Below are 22530 nucleotides of genomic sequence, written 5' to 3' on the forward strand. Positions count from 1 at the left end.
GGCTGCAGGCAACGTGCTGCCATCTGCTGTGGCAGCCCAACTCTCTCGGTTTTCACAGACGCCGACAGATGGAGGCCATGTTCTTGCTCCGTGCTGGCAAGGCAAATATTCAGCCCTGGAAAGGAGGGTGCGAGGAGTCATCGTCGCCTCTGGGTCAGGGGATGGGGATGCGAGGAGAGGATGAGGGGACGGAGGCTGAAGGCGAAGATAGCGACGCGAAAGGAATATGGGCAGGGGAATGAGCTGGTTGCGTGTTGGTTTCATTTTTTTCTCTGGCAATCGGAACACTGATCGGGGGGTGGGGGGTCAACTACTGCTATCCCTTCACACCGACATGCTTTGGCGCGTCCAAGTGTGCGACCTTACGTGAAAACGAAACGAAAACTGCGCATAAAACAAGGACACAAGGGAAGACGACTAGACACACGGGCGCAGGGCGCAGTCGTCTTCTCTTGTGTGCTTGTTTTATGCGCAGTTTTCGTTTTCGTAATGTACGAACTAGCCCAAGTTTGCATTCTACTTACGTGCCTTCTAGTGCGCGTGCTTGCGTATCTTTTTTTGATAATCTTGCCCTTCCCTCTCCTTTATCCTCTTCGCCTCACAAACCAGCACTATAGGCAGCAAGGCTAGCGGCTTTCTTTCACATTCCTTTTTTTGCTTCAGCCGATGCAAGTCGCGTACTGCCGGAAGGCACCACAGCGCTTCCTAAACTGTGGCACCCGGTTATCAACTGCGAATGAAACATGTCGCGTCTTTGTAACCACTTTCAACAATAAATTCAATTCAATTCAGTTCAATTTCACTGCACTAAATCATACATATTTGCAGTTGGGTTGTAGTAGAGAAGACGGTCCCAAAGCCGAAGCCGTGCGCGGGACCTTTAGGAAAACCAAGTTGCAGATGTAGAGATAAGCTTTTCAGTAGCAGTGGGTCAACTGCTGCTCTCAAAGCAGCTAGAGGCGAAATACTATTTAGGCGTTATGTAGTCATGACCTCCTGTCAACATTTAGACACTAAACTGAGTCACGGAGAAACAAAGAGCATTTCAGGCCATTTTTTTTTGCTGCAAATACAGAGTGTTGAGGATGTATCGCAGGACGAGACACCTCTACACTACAGTGCCTGCAAACGAACTGGAGGGCCTCGTTTATTCCAACGTGCATGGCATGCGGCTCGTCACTGGCGCTCGTCAGTCAGTGCCTGCAGCCCCAGCGCCGTCGCTACTTGCGCGAGCTCCTCATTGTAGCAGGCGACCGCAGACGATCGTTCGTCACCACTGTATGTTATGATACCCACAACTACATAATCATTTTCTATGTTACAAGGTGACGTTAAGGCCATGTTTTCATCGCACGGGGGATGCAGGAAGGAAAACAGCACTTTCGAATGAATGTTTCTACCAAATAAATTCGCGTAAACGACCCAGAGTGGTCGAAATGTGGTATAGGGACTCCAGACTTATATCTGCACAAGTAACCTGACAATGTCTACAAATAACTTCAGTGTCCTTTTAAGACACGATCTTCAAGAACTTTCGTACGCGACGAACTTCAACTTTACTCTAAGAGTCTTAATTAACCCCCACTGCCTTTGCAGAATGGTGTTATTTACCAAAACAAATTTTGACTTTTTAAATATTGATTCTCTGAGGGAGGGAGGAAAAAAAACACTGGTTGTTTCTTACTGTTAAGCCCATTTTGATATATTCGGAAATTTTGCATCTATGCCGGGACCTTTTAACCTTTCCGAGACTCTCTCTCCTTCGCGTACGTAAGAAGTTTTCATCCGGCTTGTAATAGTTTATTTTATCGTCTGCCCTAGTTCATCTAAAATTGGACGACTTCATGAACAAGGCACCAAAAGACCCTTTTCTGAACTATTCGATCTTTTCCCTCGTCGGGTCTTGGGGTATTCTGTCATGGCCTCAGCGAAAAAAAAAAAAAAAAGATACGTGGGAGGAAAGCGCCCATACAAGCGTTCTGTTCTACCTGCGGCCTTGAAAGTTGGGTTGGCAACCCAAAACAAAAATTTTGAAGTTTGGTTTAGTTGGCGTTTTAAATTTTGGAATTTCAAATTTATGAGGTGTAGTAGAGCAGCCGAAGCACAAGCGGTTGACTGAAGAAGTGAGTGAGTTTAAAGGGTTAAGAAATTAAAAATAATGCCAGTGGTCCCGGTACCATGTACGCAAATGTTTTTTGTTCTTTCTCTTCAAAATCACCATTTTTGCCCCAATGTTCAAATAACAACAATAAAAGGTACCAGGGGGCGTCCGCCTCTCCAGCGGCGGAAATCCGGGACATTTAATGCGGCCGACATTGTTCGTATTAGGGCTTGTTAGGGATTGCTAAATGAGCTTTGTTAGGAAACTAGTATTGTGAACGTTACATCAGTGCAAACTAAATGTTACTGGTATAAAGAACTTGCCCTAGCCCAGATACCAAATCTGCGGTCAAGCCCATTATCGTGCCTGACAAGAATGCGCACCTATTTGTAGGAAGGCAAACGTGATTAAATAAATAATTTAAGAGTAATTTAGGTGCAACGTAACGCGCTACCGCGCCGCTTGTAAGAATGAGGCCAATTTGAAAACCTGTATCCTTATCGTGTTGAAAGATTATTTAATTAGGTTCCACATAATGGCGGCCTGCTCCTTCCCAAATGACATGACGAAGAGAGCCAAACATACGCATCTCAAATCTGTCACTCTTCCGCCTATATCAAGACGTGCGTCCCTTTGCAAAGAAGAGAGGGGGATGATGACGACGACGTGATCAGTAAAAATTACAAAAAAAGCCATAAAGAAAGGCGAGCCACACGAATAGCCACAGGGCTGGAACCATTCTAGGCTCATTCAGTAGCAGCCGCGCAGACTCTTTCATCATACGTGCTTCCCTCGGGGAGCATCACGTTTCAAGTGTTGACATTTGCCAGCGACCGCAATCAGCGCACCGCCAGAGGGGCCCTGATTCGGGCCGTTTCAACGCCATCTCCTCTGTGCGACAGGAGCCGCTTTGAAGCAGGCGCTGACTCCGACGAGAGGGCACGACGGATATCCCGTTACCGAAGAGCAGCACGCTGGCCGCGGCATGTCCCCTAGTTGCGACACGCCAACGGTCGGAATAGCTTTGGTGCCATGAAACGAGCTCAAATCGTACTGCTAGCTTATTCAAGACACTGTCAACACGCGACTAATGTAGACAGCAATAGTAAGTTCATTCCACCAGCCTGTTCTTGTTTTTGGTGACGCCGTTACACTTTGCTTAGTATACCTATCCGGCACGACTGTCTCTCTTTACCATGAAGCTCGCGGAAGACTTTTCGCCATTCAGGTCGTTCGCAGTCGTCCACGTTCTTTTGACAGTTCTATACGCGATGACAGCGACGAACCTGTATCTGCTGCTAAGGAAAGAACCGCAGTGTACCATTCAAGAGTGCAGCCGCTGTTGTGTTCCGCCGGAATCTTTGAGTGGCCACGTGTTAGCCACGAGGGGTGGCGCAGCGGCAGGAGACGCGGCAGAGCAACGCCGGTGGTTTGTCGAATCACCAGAACGGACCAAGCGAAGCCCCACTGGAGCAAGGAAGCCCAGCCGAGATGCCGAGGAGTCCGTTTACGCCAAGATGTCGCCCAAGGCGGCAACCGTGCCCAACGTGGAGTTCTTCCCACGCAACGACATGAACGGACCGAACGGAAATACCATGCTCGTCAGCTCGTACGCCAGGATACCGGTGAGTTGTGTTTCTGCTCAGAAACAATCGAAGACGAGAATTGGTGAACTGGAAGTGACGATTATCATTCCGTTTGTTGTGCCCGTTAACGCATGTTGGCGCTGCGCTGAATGATGAGCTGTCTAGCGGACATCGTTACCTCCTCATTGATTTCCGCTTACTCCCCGTTTCTCCAGACGCTGCATAATCGCGCTCAATGCGGGCACGCCAATCACTGTAGAGAAAAATGCGCTTTAATTGTTGCTGTTTACGTATAGGCGGGCATGCGAGGCTAAGTAGGGAACACCACACCGATCGAAGGAATAATTGGATCAATGAAGGACCTCGTGGTTATAGATCCAGTCCATATGAAGCGTCGTGCAATGCCCTAGAAATCGAACCTGTCTGGCGCATGTCAGATGATGAGGCACACAATCGGCCACAAATGGCAGGTTAACGATGGGATGAAGAATAGAGTCGGGTGTATGGACGGAAGAGGCCCTTCGGCGGCAGCATGCAGGAAAGCATCCGATGTAACTCAGGGCAGCGGGTGAATTGAGCTATGCAAGGGGAGACAAGGCATGTCACGTGCGCCTTAGGTTTCGAACGCAGCTTGAGCGATGCAAGCAGTAACACAGGACACTATTTTTGATATTAAGTGTTCAAGAATTTAGTTTTCGAGGCCTCTGGCAACGCTGGCTAGCCCTTTGCTCTCTGAAAAAAAAAGAAAAAAAAAGAAAAGAAGAACACAGTGTAGGGTTTAAAGTGAAGTATTTACCCAGTCCAAACTAAAACAAATAGATGGAATACATACAAGAAAAAACAAATGACACATAGATAAGTCTAGTGAGTAGTCTCTAAAGAATAGAAAATATCTAAAAGAAGATGGCATACATTCACTAACAAGGACCTAATGGGAGCAAATGTGCAAGGGGAAAACGAAACGAAAAAGTTTTGGTGAGATTTCACTTGTGACAGGTTCACGTGTGCAGGTGCCTGTAGACATAGGGAAAATGATCTATTTGCATCGTTATAATTTGTTTATGACCTCCAGAATACTTTCAAAATGAAAAAAAAGAACATCTTTACCACGCGTCCTCAGAGGTGAAAAAGCAATTCACTCACGGCCTCACGGCTACACAGTATCGGAGTGAGTTTATCTACAGTTTGGAACCCTTAGGAACTCCGGTGCCCCAAACGGCTTCGTAGGTGCCGGTGCTGGAGGAATTCTGCTTTACTTCCAAGGAGTACTGCGGACCTGGTGACCCTGGGCAGCCGGGAAAACCTGGTGAGGGACATTTGTGAACGTTGTTACGTTGTTGTTATGACGTTTGATTTTCGGCATATCTGATTTCAGTAGTACCCGCTTGCTTTGTAATAAAATACGGGTTCAATCAACATGCACCTATAATATCACCGGACATCTAGGATTTCTTAAAGGAGCCATGAAGACAAAATACAAGTTTGTTTTATTCGAAAGATTTCGTGTTCTATGCTGCCCCCAGCGCTTGTCCAAAAGAAAACGATGTTCTATTCACTGCGAACTTAATCAATTTAAGCTAAAATTTTGATTCTCGCGTCAAAACGTGTGTTTGAACGACGTTTGCAATGACATCATAACAACAGGTCTTTGAGCTAAATAAACTTGGTGTGGAGCGGAGACTTGCTTACCGTTAGTCAACCTACATGGAGCCACCACACCACGGCAAGCCGTTTTCTGCCTTTGGTTTGTTTGTGGCCGTATTAACAGCGGATCTGTTGTTACTGGCCGTATAAGTTCGGGATTCGTGCGCGCCGAAAACTCCACGCAAGGAACGTTATCATGTAGGCGTCACGCAGCTGTCGCATTACCCACTCTACAACGAAAGGACACGTGATAGCGGCCGCCGCAACACTCGAGAGCGGCGTGCGCATGCGCTCAGTATCTCAGTATCTATGGGCTCTCCTTATAAGGAGAGCCCATCGCGCTAGCTCGCATCGTCGTGACCTCGCGCGCAACGTCTTCGCAGTTCTCTGCATGGCCCCCCGGCTGCGGATAGCTCTCATGGCCGTGGAAGTGGCCGTGAACCGAAAGGCAGAGCATGCTAGTGAAAATACCTATGTATCTGTCAATGCTCACCTACAACAGCTTCGCGATTCAAGTCTTGCGCATAAGTGCAAGCTCCCCCAGTTGTTTTTTTTTTTAAATCTGGCTTGTTTTTGTTCATGGAGAAAATAATCGTTTCGTGAAACATGGTGCTCGCTCGACAAATGTAGTCACGTAAGACACCGCCGCTTGTCTCAATCGGCCAGTGTCGTCTGAGACAACACCGAAGCCCCGCAGTGGGGTGTATCTAAACGAAGCATAGGGCGCGCAGTACCAACAGCAGTACGCATCGGTACTTCTATGTTTACGTGCGCTTTCGTAACTTCCACTGTTTGTCCCACCATTATTACTGATATAAAAAGAATGCACCCAAAATGCAGGCAGGCACAAATATCTTGTTCGGCATGTTTTGCCTTATTTGCGTTTGCGTTTTCCAGCCTCCGCCAATCCCAGAGCTGGCTGGTAGGACATCATAGGTTCTGTTTCGGGAAATGAGCGAGTGGGTTGCATGGCCATTCCCTTTTTTTTCCTAATTATACAGCTCATTTGAGCGAAGTTTACGTTAAAATTAGTGCCAGCATGCATGATTCTAACGAGGCAATCTTTTGAATGAAACAAACTTGCATTTTGTCTTCATTGCCCCTTTATGCCTTTCTCTCCCTCTGTAGGTAACTGTTCACAGATACTTAAATTGAATGAAAGTAAAATGTAGCAGGGTGTTTTTACGTCATCAGTATCGCGAAACTGTGCGTATAGTATAACGTGCATCTTCTAGGTAATCTGTTTAGTTGTAGCATGGATTTCTCAAATTGAGATGGCGTGTTCACGCAATAAAGCCTGAACGAGTCTGTTTAGCGTATAGGAAAGGACGAAGCAATATTGACTTACTAGCGGAAGCAGCGTCAACATATTTGCCCTGGCTACGTATATCCACCGTCATAGGCTGTTCGATATAAATTCCGGCGTTAATGTACATGCGAAAAAAAAAAGAATCTTGACATAAAATGTTCATGGCGGTAAGAAAGACCGGCGGCTACCGAATGTATGCAGATAGTAGATCCTCAACGTTAGCGAGGAATTTAAACCTGAATATTTTTCTATTGAGAAAGGATGCAGAAAACAGAAATGCAGAATTTGTGTTCACATCGGCTGAATGGCCATCCGCGCGGTACCTATCTTAGGCATATGGCTTACCAGCGGCCACTGCGATCTACAAGCGCCCGAGCATCAAAGAAAATTCAATGAGATTGAAGACACAGACACAGATGTGCTGTCAAGATGGGCGAAGAGTTCCTGCACTATTTTTTGCGCCGACAATTTGGCAAATTTGTGGCTAATTGAATTCAAGTAATCCCCTGTTTTACTATTTAGGGGGTGCCTATAGGCGCTTAGTCGACTTTCAAAACTAAAAATAAAAAAAAATCGATAATGCCAGGGGCCATTCATGGCCAACGCCTCGTGAGCCACCGCAATGACGGCCCACTAGTTGGCAATGTTGTTTTGCTGTATTTCAGTCATCGCACTTTAAATTGTTTGATCTATCGTGTTGAACTCTGACAATTGATTTGTTTACGCGTAGTTAATTCTCGAAAACCTGTTCGCAAACTGTTGAACTTCACCGTCCGGAATTGGGAGTCGGAGTGTGTTGTCAAAGTGTGTGATGTGAAGTGTTCAAATACACAATAAATATGTTTTAAGGGAAACCGAAATTTTCAAAGCACTTTTTTTTTCACAGAACAAAAGAAAAAAAAGAGAACAATTCAGTGTAGCCATTTCAAACTTTAATATGAAAAAGTGATTAGTAATTTGAATGCGTTTGCAACTATCTCCTTTCAGTGCTTCTTTTTGAGCCTAGCCTTGATTGATTGATTGATTGATTGATTGATTGATTGATTGATTGATTGATTGATTGATTGATTGATTGATTGATTGATTGATTGATTGATTGATTTATGGGTTTAACGCGCCGACGCGACGCAGACGATGAGGCGCGCCGTAGTGGAGGGCTCCAAATTAATTTTGACCACCTGCGGATCTTTAACGTGCGCCGAAATCTCGTACACACGGGCGTTTTTGCTTTTCGCCTCCATCAGAAAAGCGCCCACCGCGGCCGGGAATCGAACCTGCGACCTCATGCTCAGCAGTACAACGAGCCTAGCCTTGACATAAAAAAAAAGTTCGCGAAATGGGCTTACAGAATTGTGCATAGCGAATAAAAATGGCTACATTCTGTCCAGTGTTTGATAGTGCGATGTTTTTATAGTCCACTTCAGCATTAAGAAAATGGCTCACCTTAGTAGAATAACATCTTCTTTGCTAGTTCCAAGGAAGAACCTCTTAACGGTTAATAATCAAACTATAAATCCACAAATCAGTTACAGGGTTTTTAAATGGCTTCAAACAACGAGCATTTCTTTTTGGTAGAAAATGGCGGACGAAATTAATTACCGCGATTGTGCAGGCGCAGCCATGGAGCTTCAAAAATAGATTTTTAATGGTTAGTAAATGAGCCTCGTGGGCCAAGGTGTTAGCTCATGACTAATCGGTTTTCAAATGTGAAGAAAAAGCCCGCAGAACTGTAGAAATAGGCATGACCTCAACCTGTCACGCTCATAAACACCTGAAGAGGCAGCTGGCTTTGTAACCTCACTTCCTTAGCAACGCCTATCCGACACCAATGTCCGCATAAGAGGCCTTCTTGGGGCACGTAACTGACCGTTAAAGGGACCCTGCAACACTTTTTTCAACTTTTTTAAAAATATTAAATGCTTGCAGAACGTGGTCACCCAACACACCCAGTACTTAGATTAGGGGGTCGCAAAGTACCTCAGCCAAAAATTACTGCTCAATGCCCATCAGATAGCTTGTAAACTCACCCCCAAAATTTTTCTCTCTTTCCCGGTTTTGGCGTTCTTCGACATCTCGATTTACGTCACTAAGGCCATGTAGAGGCTGTTGGCCGGTTTTCCTTCAGTTGCAGCAATGAACGCTTTAAGATAGCAACTTAAAAAAAGCCACAAAAACAAAGCAGAAATGGAAGGCGTATCTGGTGCGACGAGCAAATCACGCAGTGCCGGTCCGTGCTTGGCGATAACTATAACTTTCGCAGTGGTTCCAGACGGGAAGGAAAGAGAGAAAGCGCTTATCGAAAGTGTTGCAGAGTCCCTTTAACGCGTCACGGAACTCTGCGCGCCTTTCTTTTTTGTGGCCGCCATCCACCCAGGCATTCCCGGCTACCCTGGAGAGAAGGGCGACACGGGCCTACGCGGACTGCCGGGCGTGCCTGGAAACCCGGGTCCTGTCGGCCCCGTCGGACCTCCTGGCTTCAAGGGAGACAAAGGTGAGCTCACACCTCCTCGAATGTTTGTCACTTCATTTCGCCAACTTCATGCAGCTATGATAAAGCGACAGCGCTGAACATTGGCCGCGTATCTGGCGTATCTGCTTTCATCCGGCAAGTGACCCCGAAAGCCGATTGCATTGATCGCATCCTCGCCACATAGCGCCTCGCTCTCTTCCCCTAGCTATACAACCACTCTTGCTCTTCCATTTCCCTCTCCGTCCAAGGACGCTCCCATCTGCTCATCTCCCCTCTTCCTGCATTTGCCTCCTCTCACTCCCTTCTCCTCCAATCCAACTCTTCTCCAAACCCTCTCTGGCACTCCAAGCACCTGCCCGTCTCTCTTTACGTGGACTCATCCCATCTGTTCTTTCTTCTTGCGCGAACTTTGTCTAACTTTCAATTGGTTTAAATTTGAGAACTTCACTTTTATTGCGTACACTGTTAATCGGTGGCCTCTGTCAGGCCACGTCCGCCTTTAGTCTCAGTCTCCCCTTGGTTTTCCCCAAGAAATCAAATCAAATCAAACTTCTTTCTTCCTCCTCCTCCTCCGCCCACCTCTCTCCTTTCCTTCTCTTCCTTTCGTGTTCCATCCCCCTCTTCCCTCCCTCCTACTCCCCTAAAATATCCCATTCTCTCGCCTCTCATTACTCCCCATTTCCTCTTTCCGTAATCCATAAATCGTAAAATGATGAACTACGTAGTTGATAGCCAGGATGCAGCTAGAAAAAAACTCTAAAACAGCCAATTAGGCATACCTCAACACAATAACGTAATACCTAGCAACCAACCTTTATCTCGTCAATGTTGGCCCCTAGAAGAACTGAGGGTCAGCGCCATCGTCCTCTACACGGCCCGCTTATCACCTCTACGGACGAAAGGAAGACCACCATTCCTTTCCGTACCCTAGAAAAGGCTTTGCCAGCTCAGCCAGACTAACATTGTAGCCTTTCAAAACTGCAACGACTTCGTCTCGCCGCCCACCTCCGCATAAATTTTAAACTCCCCATCAGAGCCACACAGAGCACTTTAAACGAAGAATTCTTCAGAACAGGGCCGAAAAGAAGCAGCGCGCGATAAGTGGGCAGCCGACGAAACACTACAGCCGGGCTACCGGGCCGCCGCCATCCCGGTTCGTCGATGGCGGACATATACCGAGTTTGGGCCGAGGATGCCTAGGCCAGCATCAAGTGCCTTTCCGTGTTTCTGACGCGGACCGAGCGCAGGGGTGGCGGCCACAGCGGCCGAGAAGCCACGCTGGCCGAATGGGAACTGCCTTATCGGCAGCCCAAAATGGCCTTCGACGCGGCGCTGGCGGTAGAGGAACGCTGCTTTTTATACGCGCTCCCCGATTCCCGCTACGTGACGCGCCGCGGCTGCTGCACCGCGCGGCCCATTTGAAAAGAGCGGCTGGGACGATGATGCGGGCCCCGAGCACGCGGGACAAACACCATCGGACGGCAGGCACCGAAAGCCGCTGGGGGCATGGGCTTGCCGCCCAATGATTTCCTCGGCGAGTCCTTTTCTTTTCACCGCATGTGCCGTATTGGCTGTCTTCTAAGCACAACGGGCTCAGAATCATAGTTTCTCTCCTGAAATTTTATGTCATTATGATCGACGTCAAGAAAGAAGTAGAAGAATGAATGAATGAATGACTTTATTTAAGGGAGGAGGCTATAAAGCCCTGTGGGTAGGGAATGGAAAGTAGGATTGGGAAAGACGCCACTAAGTAGGTGTAGTACAACTAAGTAATGTTCAAGCTTCACTGTAGCGGTCACTGTAGCTGTCTCTCGAGGTTCCGTTGGAGCAACACACACACACTGGCCTTCCCCTGAGGGGAGGGGAAAAGAAGATTTTTCTTGATCCAACAATCTTGTCAGTGGCTTGCTCTTATCGGCGCCGCCGTGGTCGTGGCGCTCTGATGAGCGGGGCCCTTAGTGAGACACCTGCAACATCTTAATACGAACTAGAAAAACCAATACCGGTGCGTGGTGAGCACCACAAGCAACGCGTCGCATCTGTAGTCATGGGAGAAACGATTTTTGAAAAGAGTTTGGCCAGATGGTCACATCAATTTCGTTGCCGTTAGCTAATGTGGTCTACGTGAAAACTTTTGGCTATCTCGCTGGCTGGCTGGCTGGCTGGCTGGCTGGCTGGCCGAATGGAAGTAATTCGATTTCCTTTAAAATACCTTTCACAGGCGTCCCAACTGCTCCGGTTCGGTCGGAGGAAAAATTTAAGCTTAGGTAAAAGCAGCGAAGAATCACAGGGGTGCGAACAGGAGGAATAGAGGGGACAATGCTGCCCGTCAGCAGCTACAAAATTGCCCTAGCCTACAGAAGCTCTAGCTTTATAAACAAGGATCTGGTAATGGCTGCTTATATTCGCCGCAACGCGGGAGCTTGCTCGGTTCGATATTGAAGAGGATGCCTATACGGTAGCGAAAGTGGTGGATCGGTGGGCTATGGATTTCCAGGTAGTACGAGCGTTCCATATACGGCCTTGCGCTGCACGCCCTCGGAACTAAATTCTTCCTGAAATCACATTTCCAGATCAAAGCGCGGAAGAAACTCGCAGCTATGATGGCGCCGCAGCCGCTATCCGAGCGAACGGAGACCGGTAGGATTGTTTTTCCGAGGCTCCCAATGCCGGTTTTGCTTCGTTTCTTTGCCTAAATATTTGGTTGTGTGCAACAAGAAAAAGAACGGCCGCTTTTAGAGCCGGAAGTCGGGAACTCTCGAGATTTTTTTGGTCATAACGCGGATTCAGGACCGCACACAGCGTATATGATAAGATGTAGCTCCGCCCTCCTATAACAGTGCAGCCATGCGCACATAACGGCACAGCATTGAATTGCGATACGCACAATTTGAGATATTGTACTTAGAAAAAAGAAGAGCGCACTCGAAAGTTCAGGCTTTGGGGCGGCGTGGTGCCGGTATTCTGAAGATCTCTAAACTGCTTTACGTACCGGAAAAAAAATGTACTGCCGTTCTGTGGTGTGCAACGAAAGCTATGAGTGAGCGGGAAAATTTTCCTTCAGGGAGAAAACGAGGACCGCTCTTCTCTTTGTTTTTTAATACTGTTAAAGTTTAGCCAGCTGGCTGAACTTCAGACTTTAGTCATACTGAGAAAGTATCGATACCCACATGCCTAATGTGGACTTACCTGTGTGCAATACTGGGGTTGGAATTAGGGGTTAATGCAGAATTTTGATTTTGGGGGGGTGTCGGTGGGATCTTTGGGGGGTGTTGTATAAATCCCTAGGCAGGGTGCTTGTGGTTGTGGAATCTTTTTGGGGGGGTGTCGAAGTCCTTCTGGGGGGGGGGGGGGGGGTGTTGGGGGGGTGTTAGGGGGGGTGTATAAATCCCTGGTCCGACTGCTCGAAGTCTCAGAAAGGCTTCCGTTCTCCACTTTTACGATGGATGTAAGAGGATCATACCCTTTAGCCCGAAAACTGTGGAAAACGTCTCCCTTTCTGTGCCGCCTATTTTTGGGCCACCACGGATCACTGCTCGCCAGACTCCACGCACTGCACGTTCCGATACCAACCCTCTGGCAAGCCAGATTACGTCTGTAGGACCTTTCCTGTCTTATTCCAACCGACAACGAAGCTTTTCTACCGCTAGTGACATCCTTGTGAAAGTGCGCCATGTCCATTTCAGTGAGAAATTTGCCTTTTTTACGTTTCTGTTGCGTTAAATAAAGTGAGAATACGCGAGATATTCAGGATGAGGTATGACATTAAAGCTTCCTCTTCGTGCACCATATTCCATCAGAAGCTATTCACGATACTTGCGTATAACGATGGTCAACGCTAAACCCATGGACGTTCTCAGGTCAGCACTTCTGACACAGCTACGAAACTTTGCCACATAACCTAAATTCCGCTAGAGCCAACGTTACAGACCTTGACGAGTAGGCTGCTCTCTTGAAGCAGTATTCAGCACAGCACTAAACCAAACGGGAAACGCCGATACACACTAAGTTAGTTCGGCCATAGTACTGACGTCATTATCTAATGAGGCGTGTTATGCAGTTGAAGCTGAGAATATCGGCAATTGTGCGAACCTTTTTCACATGTGCACGTATTGGTGCCCTTGACCCACACCTGCAACCTCCCCTTCCACTAAGCCTTCCACGGTCTGACGCAACTCTACCATATTTACACAGAGTGTCGCACAATGTAAAGAAAATGGCGCAAAGATACCGGGTAAATATCGTTTTCAGTGCCCCGGAAAAGCTGCCAAAGTTTGCCCTATGATGAGCAATACTTCGAAGAAAAAATCCGAACCCTGTGCTAAAAACCACGCTGTTCGCTACACAGACTGCAGCAAGGGTGTAGTTTATGAAATTCCCCTGAGTTGCAAAAAAGTGTACATAGGGCAGACTGGAAGGTGCTTCAATGAGAGGGCAAATGAGCACAACTGCACAGTTGCAAATAAAGCTGGTGGCAACCTATCTGAGCACTGCAAAAGTTGCAAGTGTAGCCCTTTGCTAGATAGGACAAAGTTTTTGCGGAAAGCAAGAGGTAAGCTTGAGCGCGAAATTATGGAAGCTCTTTTTATCAGACAGGCAGGGGCTAACTGCGTTAGTACCCCGTCCATATCACTGACAGATAGAGAAGTAGCGCTTTTAGAAATGTGATGCATTTTGTCGTCACAATGCTTTTAGTATTTTAGTTTTGGGTATATAAGCAGCATCTTTTAAATAAATTCTAGTTGGAAGTTCGGCACCGTGTTGTGTGTTACGTGTTTCTTCTTCGTCCCTGTTTTAGCGCCGATTAATTTTTTAGCAACTCTTCTTTGCCGTCTCTGGCTGCGCGTGGCATTCACAATTGCTTACTCATACCTAATAGGAATGGCAGCAAGTGAGGAGTGCGAAACGTGCGGCACGCCGGAGATGATACGCCACGTTTTATGCGAGGGCCCACGCTACTCGCCTGCAAGGAAGAAGCTGTCATCAGCACTGAGGAACCTAGACTACCGGCGGCCATTTCCGGAGGAGGAGATTCTGTGCCACTGGCCTCCTCTGACATCCGCTCAGAAGGCGATTAAGGAACTCTTACGCTTTCTAAGGCGACGGACTTGAACTCTAGAATCTAGACTGAAAGCCTTCAGGGGAAATCACTAAACTTGAACGTTTAGTGTTTCAGCGCTGGGCACACCTGTATACTCCAACTTTTCTTCATTCTTTCCTTTTTCTTCTTGCCTATTTTCCCTTTCGCACGTGCAAGATAGCAAACTAAGCACTAGCCAGGTTAACCTTCCTGCCTGTCTTCCCTCTTTCCCTGGTGCAGGCTCCCTGGGCGAGACAGGGCCTGCCGGCCTGGACGGCCGCGACGGCCTTCCTGGACAGCCAGGCCTGGACGGCATCCCGGGGCCGCAGGGCCCGGATGGACGTCCCGGTGTTGATGGCCGAGACGGAGAGGACGGCATTCCCGGCCGAAACGGCACGGACGGAATCGATGGTAAGATATGCCGGCCACCGTAGCCCGTAAATGTCCGCAAGCGTGAAGCATCGATCTTCTTTGTTATAGCCAACTTCCCGCGAATAGCTCATACTATCGAACTCGAAGTTGGCACTGTCGTTAATTGCGTTGGCGTGAAATCGACATTTCTCTTCTCTGGCACTGGTTTACAACATAGTTTGATATGATCTGTCTTCAAACACTGATTTTTACCCAGTTTTCCGGTAAACATTGATTTGTTGTGCACGTAAATATAGTGTGATACATGCTCGGAGTTCTTGGAATTACAACCGGCGGATTGGCGCGTACTTGCTCATAGAGACGTCAACAAATATGGAAAGAGGGTTTTCGAGGGAAGCGGCGCTTCCAGGCACCTTTCCGTAGCCTAAAGAATGTTCGTTAATCCGCCGAAAGCAAACAAAGCGCAGACGATATGCTGTGGTCGACATTTTATTCAGGTAACGTTAATGCACAAGATTTAAAGCTCGCTTTAGTATCCTTTAACGCTGACAGATGAAAGAGCTCCAGCGAAAATGGTGCTTCAGTGCTGCAAGTGCCAATAGAGAATGTTTATTACTTGTTTTAGTATCCTGTAAAGCTTATAGAAGAAAAAAGCATCAGAGAAAATAGTGCTTCAGTGGCGCAAGTACGACTGCTGCGTAGTTTATTTTCTTGACGTATCAAAAGACCACAAACATAGAAGCCATGCGGAGTAAGGAACCTTATCGTCCCGTTTGCATGCGCTTAAAAGGAAAGGATGGCCTTCCCGGACCCCAAGGACCACCCGGTGCCAAGGGAGCGGCAGGTAAGGAAGTTCGAACATTTTTAGGGGGGTTGAAGTGTCGAGACAAGTACCTTGGGGACCGGTTCGCTACGAACTGTATAGAGCGTCGTATTCGGGACGGACTTTTTTCCTTCTTCTGGTTCTAAACCCGTTCAAGTAGGAGAATGATTTCGAGCGTCTAGTTTGCTTCGTACAGTTTCTGCCAATCGATGTTCTATTAAAAATGAGAGCTTGAGGGCGAAACGCAGCCCCTTCTACTCAACAAGTCGCGAGAAACCGATCTCCGCTATATATAGGACGCAAGCCAACTTGTAAAGAATTCGCAAATGATGGCAAACTGAGGGTTGACAGCGCATCATTTCGTTAACATGCTCGTCTGCACTGATAATGAAGCTGGAGGACTAACCGAAGGATTTATGCGAAAAGCAAATGCCAGGAAGTTTTGCGCATCTCATAAATATAATTTATTCTCTAAACAGCAGGTTTTCTGCTCTAAAAAAACACAGTTTTTGAAATCGCACTCAGTCAAATACGAATGTTATTTTACTACATCGCAGTGGTACCAATTCGATGAAGTAATGGTGGCGGCAATTTGAAGCGGCTTTAAAGCACCATGTAATGACTAAGAATTACGACACGATTTCAACTATCAAAGTTAATGTCTGCACTGCGTGGGAGTCTAAGCATGTGATACGCGCAAAGGCAATGGAGCTGTGATGAGTGATGCATCGCTAACGAACAGAATGTAAGGACTGAGCCAACTGGCCGTAAAGAAGTTGTCTTTTACGAAAAATCGAACCCTGGAAACTTTCGCCCTAATGAACTCTACTATACTTCCCTTCACATAGCGTTAGCATTGATAAATTTATCTATTTTATTGATTGATTGATTGATTGATTGATTGATTGATTGATTGATTGATTGATTGATTGATTGATTGATTGATTGATTGATTGATTGATTGATTGATTGATTGATTGATTGATTGATTGATTGATTGATTGATTGATTGATGGATCGATCGATCGATCGATCACCGGTAGGTCGGTCATCCTATTGATCGATTTCTCGAACTGTTGGTCCACTAACCACTACGTGCGTGTTTCAGGCCTTCCGGGATCACGAGGGAAGAGGGGCCTGCCTGGCCAACCGGGAACACCAGGTACACCAGAAAGGTTTTGTTTACCTGAGAGGAAAAACAAACGCAGAACATGTGTGCTTCAACCATCAACCATAAGGGCATCAACCAAACGATGAGGCCCGCAGTTTGAACAGCCGATCATTGAATGCAGCTGATCTCTGAAAGTGTAATACAAGTTGAACAACTTTTTCTTTTTTTTTTTAATATGGCAGCTTCTTAGATCTTTGGACTTTTGGTCAACTACAAACGGCGCTATGTATACTTACCTGACGTCTTGTATCATTCTGTAATGCAAAATGAAACTCTGTGACCACTTTATGTCCACAGAGCCAGTGAGGTGCTGCCACCCGGAATAGCGTAGAGAAAATACAGGACAATTCGCCGTCATAGTGATCAGTAAAGGCTACAATCTGAGCAGTCGCTTAGCGGCTTCTCGGGCTCAGAGACTTCTTGCTTGTTGTCAAAGGTAAACGCAGGCAGTAAAAAAAACAATAGCTCTATCGTTCGGCAACGTAAATATGTTGCTCGGATCCGTACGAGACAAAACGTTTGCCGAAATCAAAGCTAAAACAAACGTTACCGCCGTGGCTGTGAACCAGCCTGTTTCAATTCTTTACTAGCTCAAGTCTGTGCCTTTCTGGAATAACTTCCTATAGGAATTTTCTTTGCATGCACCAACCCTACTTTAAAAAAACGTCGGCAACCTCCATAAATGCCGGTTAATCAGTTACGACTCGTCCTTTCGCAACGCGTAGCGCAGAAATATGTACATGACGACGACACCCGTTTTTACGTTATGTTTTTAATATTGCAGGCATCGTTCCAGATTTTAGGATGGCAAGTCTTAAGATGGCCTGTACAGAGGTCAAAACTGTTAACAACAACGCGCCAACGCCTGGCTTTCGATACGTGCAGCGCAGCCTGCTGATAGCCACCGGCGTGACCAGCGAGATTAGCTGACGGCGCTGCGGCGGCTTGGCATGCGAAAGCTACTGCCGATGCCCACCGTGTTTTGGTGGGCAAAGTTCGACGCCGAAAGGCCCTCACCACGACCGCCGCCAAAGCCTATATTAAACATATCTTACGCTGATAACCAGTGCAGCCTTGTCATAGCCTTTGGTATGGTTTCAATATAAAGAAAAGGGCAATGTAGGAAACATACCAAAGGCGAAAACGAGACTGCGCTGCTGATCAGTGTCAGATAATGTTTAATGTAGGCGTTGGCGGTGGTCGGGGTGAGGGCCTTTTGGTGCCGAATCTCTCCCCCCAAAACGAGGAAGCATCGGCAATAGCTTTCGCATGCCAAACCGCCGCAGCGCCGTCACCTAATCTCGCTGGCCACGCTGGTGGCTATCAACAGGCTGCGCTGCACGTATCGAAAGCCACGCGTTGGCGCGTTGTTGTTACCAGTTTTGACCTCTGTACATATGCAGGAATTTGTGCCCACTAACAAATACATAAATGCTGTTCACTCACAAAGAAAAAAAAAGTTCCAGATTGAGTCGATGTACTATCGTGATAAATTGAAATACGAAGAACGGAACGCGTGGCTTTCAGTACATGCTGCGCATCCTGGCGGCGGGCTGCGTATCACGTTACGAGAGTTTGTGTCCAACGTTGATATAGAGACACCGCCATCCGGCGTGTGAGCGTTTTGGTTTGTCTTCGCACCACGTTCCGCACCCGCTTACGCAAGCGTTTTCTAATTCTTTGTTGATGGGATGAATGGAAACGGCGCACGCAGCTACATTCCTTTATTTTTTTCCGTGCTGAGCACCCAACAGACGATGGAAATACGATGTTCTTTCCATATCAAGGTTGGTCACTAACTCTCGTAACTTGTTTGGCCTGCGTATGCGGCGCCCTTTGCCAGAATGCGCGACATGCATTGGAAGCCACACGCTGCGTTGTTCGTATTTAAATTTGTCACGATAGTACATATAAAAGGAACCACGTCTATAATCTGCAGACCAAGCTGTTAATTAACAATCACGTAAAACTTTGGGGAGAAACTCATTAAATACTCTTATTTTACGAACATTTCAAATAACAAAATGTTTAAAAAGCTTAGAAACGTTCTATGCGCGTACCTCGGGAAACATCGCCTTCGCGGTGTTTACGTTCATGTTTTCGTAACAGGCAATCTGCTACAACTTTCGCGGCGATTAATTACCCGCTCAGTCAAGCTATGCGGCGGCTGTTAACGTGTGTACTGCCACTCCAAAAAAGAACCGGGAACTCAGCGCACTCTGCTTACCACAAACTAACGTGTTTACATTGTGGGTTTGTAGTTGTGTAAACATGGACTGATGGTCGCCCGGCGGCGCCAGTCCTCGCAATTGCTTACAGTGAAGAATAGCTGTCCTGGCATGAAATGATGGAACAAATGTTGAGTTTCTAAGCGAAGCGAGAGAAGCGAAGCCAGTTTTGGCCATTTCAGCCGGAGCGGCTACCCCGTAGACATAGCAATGCGGAACACGATAGACATGCCAAGACAGTAGCTGTGGTCTTCCCATAAGGAAATAACCGCCCCAACCAATATGGATTCCCAGCCGCAGCTTCCTCTCTAGTATACTTGCGTCCTCCGTTTGCGTCGTGCGAAACGGCATGAAATAGCGAGAGGGAGGATATGCATTTGAATTGGTAATTTCTCGGCAATTAAACCGTATTTCGCCGCCGAACAAACGCCGAGAGGGCTACGGGGTCGTTGAACCTTTTGAAGGGGCCATAAAGACAAAACAAAACTTTGTTCTATTTGAAAGAACTAAACTTTGGTTGCCCACCAACTCCCGTCCAGCAGCGAAAGACGTTTTTAAACAGAAAAACACAAGAAATGTTGAAAAAACTTTCAAATTTTGCGCAATAGTGACGTAATATGCAGGCAGGCAGGAGTTACGTGTTATGGACGGGCGCTGAAACATCTTATCATTGGGCCTCCTCGATTATCGGTCCCGGATCGTCCGTGGACTGCCCAAGACGCGATCCGGCGCTCGTTTTTCCCTTGTATTCCTATGGGGCTTCCGGCCCGTGCGCAGTCCTCGGACTGCCCGCGGACCGTCCAAGACTGGTAAATCGAGGAGGCCCATTGTGTTAACTGCGCGTTAACATTCAAGTGATGCGATCAAATGGAAATAGAGGCCGCACTAGAATCTCCGAGTCACGTTTATTGGCGGTTTCTAAGGTCAGCGTCTGCCAATCGCGAAAATGAGATTCTGTGAAAGTGATTAGGGGGTCGCCACTGTTGAATATGCCTTCTTTAATACCTCGATTAATTTTTTGACGTTGGAGATAAAATTGGCGTTGTTGTTATCGGGACAATACAGCCTTTTTACTGAAACGAACTTGTATTATACCTGCATGGCCCCTTGGTCCCGTACTCGGACGGGGATAATGGACGGTGGGTGCACTAGAAGCGCGATATGCTTAACGTTGGAAACTCTGCTTTTGGTGAAGCGCAGTGGTTAAAGATTATATGGTTGCCCACAGAAGTTCATTAATGGCCCGGCATGGATGTGCTTCTACAGGCGTGCCTGGCATCACTGCTTGGACGGTGAACAGCTCCCGCCTGCACAAGACCGAATCTTTACTGAGTAAGTTTAACTTGACTGACTGCGTTTTCCAAAATTTTGTTTTCAGCGACGGGTAAATTTCGGAAACAACTCGATATCTATGAAAGCAAAAGATCGCTAAGAAAGCTCAATGGTAGACGCATACAAAGGCGGACACGCATGCTTGGCTCTGTTGTTCTCGCCGACAGTCTTTCCAGGCTAGGTTCGTGAAATGGCTTCGAAAGTTGTCCGCCGATAATTGTGACAGGCGATTCGGATATACCACGTAAACGAAACCTCCCCTCTATTATTATTCATTTTTTTAATTCAAAAATACCCCTAAAGGCCCTCACTAGGAGGGTATTACATAGGGGGCAGGATACATTGAGAACGAGAAAAAAAAAGAATACTAGCAGCACGTTAATAGGCAAACAAATAAATACAAGTGGGTGTGAGGAAAAAAAGAAAAAAAAGAAAGCAAGAAAGAAGGAAAACAAACAAAAAATCTTGAAGGAACTCTAGAACCTATAAAAGCACTTTTTAGTAAAGTTAACATACGAAGTAAGTGTGTAAAAGTTCTTGGAATTTGGTCGGATCTGTAAAATTTACAATGTGAGATGGTAGGGCATTCCAATCCACAATTGTGCGAGGTATGAAGGATTGTGAATATTTGGAAGTGTGGCATTTCACACGTGTCACTTTTAAGGCATGGTCCCGTCGGGGAAAGATGGTCGGTGTCGATGAAAAGAAATCAGGATGAAGAGAAGAGTGATGGTACAGTTTATGAAACAATGATAAACGTGACAGTTTACGTCGATCTGATAGGATAGGTAAAGATGCGCGATGTTTTAGAGCCGTGACGCTGGTATGACGTGAATAATCTGAAAAGATGAAACGAACGGCACGATTTTGAAGGGATTCAATTTTGTCAACTAAGTATGCTTTGTCAGGGTCCCAAATGGCAGATGCGTACTCAATTTTAGGTCTGATGAGAGTTGTGTATGCAAGTTTGCGGAGGTTAGATGGAGCATGTTTTAGTCTGTGCTTTAAAAAACCCAATGAGCGGTTGGCGGATGCAAGAATGATGTCGATATGATGATTCCATGTCAGGTCACAGTGCAGGTTAAGTCCCAGGTACTTGTAGGTGTCTGCTAGCTCAACAGTTGTGTTATTTAAGGAATAGGAAGTTTGAATGCGCGATGCGTGGTTTGTAAATGACATAAGTTTAGTTTTAGAATTATTCAACGACATTAACCAAGTGGAACACCAAGTAGATATAGAGTCAAGGTCAGTTTGGAGGGCCAGTTGGTCAGTAGAGCAGGTTATTGTACGGTAAATAACACAGTCATCAGCAAACAGCCTGATCCTTGAAGAAACGCAATTAGGTAAGTCATTGATAAAAATTAGAAAAAGTAAAGGGCCCAGGACACTGCCTTGAGGAACACCAGAGTGTACTTGACCGAAAGAAGAATTAACGTTATTAGCAGATGTGAATTGAACCCTTGATGACAGAAAATCTTTAACCCATGCAATGTTTGTATAGAAAACATTACACCTTTTTGTGTTTACTAGTTAATGACCAAATTACCATATTAGGTTGTACTTAAGGATATGTGCACAGTCACTTGGTGATTTTCAGCCCTGCGGTTAGTTGGTTTACTGGTTGGTCGACAGGCAGGTTAAGCGTTGATCTCAAGTGTTGTTGAAGCGTCCAGTTTAAGTTCCACGCCAGAATGAGTATACGCTGCCACAAAATTTTGAGGAATATATACATGAACCAGCGAGGATTGTTACTGCGTGCTGCGGGTGGGGTGGCTTAGAACACTCTCTCTCACTGCGCACGCACGCGCACACGCGCACGAGCAGAAGGGCACACCACAGCGCCAACTTCCTTTTTTAGAATGCTGCTCTAGAGTCAATGATCCTACACATTCGTCTGGCATTTAGCTTTTGGTGTTCGCTGTCAAGGAACATTGAGTCCCGTACGTGAGACGTATCGCTGATGACATTATCATATCGCGCTGTTGAACTTTACGTTCCTTTTCTTAGGCCAACGAAATAAATGTCGTCTGCCGTACGATGCTTGTTCCTAAGAAAGAAATCTTACGACCTTTCTACATTTACGTTCACGTACTAAAAACCCATAAAAATAAAGGTGCCAAAAATAACGCAGGTGGTGAAAAACCGCCTGCTACGAGTTTAAGTGTTTAGCGCCACGGAACGCAATAAAATATTCCCCCGGGATCCGTCGACGCGCATGTTTATGTTTACGCGCCCGGAAAGAAGCTTAAAATTCACTCTCGGGGGTGCTTTGGGCCTTGAAATACACGAAAAAGAGAGAAAAGAAAGGGTAAAAACGTGAACTGAAGCAAGAATTATTTTTCTGCACTCCTTGAAAAAGCACGCCTGCGCGCACCCCTTGTGCTTAGTCGATCGGTGCCCACGCCTGGGAGGTT

The 22530-nt window shown here is 46.6% G+C and overlaps 1 pseudogene across 1 annotated transcript in view; it reads left to right on the forward strand.

The window, feature by feature from the left end:
- The first annotated feature begins 2978 nt into the window (after nt 1-2978).
- LOC144145280 (uncharacterized) overlaps nt 2979-22530 on the forward strand; it is a 40858-nt pseudogene continuing 21306 nt past the window's right edge. The window contains exons 1-7 of the transcript XR_013317463.1: nt 2979-3726; nt 4915-4993; nt 9015-9131; nt 14431-14601; nt 15353-15406; nt 16494-16547; nt 20051-20116. The product of XR_013317463.1 is annotated as an uncharacterized LOC144145280 (transcript). The remainder of the gene's footprint in view (nt 3727-4914; nt 4994-9014; nt 9132-14430; nt 14602-15352; nt 15407-16493; nt 16548-20050; nt 20117-22530) is intronic.

This window comes from Haemaphysalis longicornis, unplaced genomic scaffold (assembly GCF_048455015.1).
Source record: "Haemaphysalis longicornis isolate Haplotype H1 unplaced genomic scaffold, Haemaphysalis longicornis Haplotype H1 scaffold_7, whole genome shotgun sequence".
Taxonomy (NCBI): Eukaryota; Metazoa; Arthropoda; class Arachnida; order Ixodida; family Ixodidae; genus Haemaphysalis; species Haemaphysalis longicornis.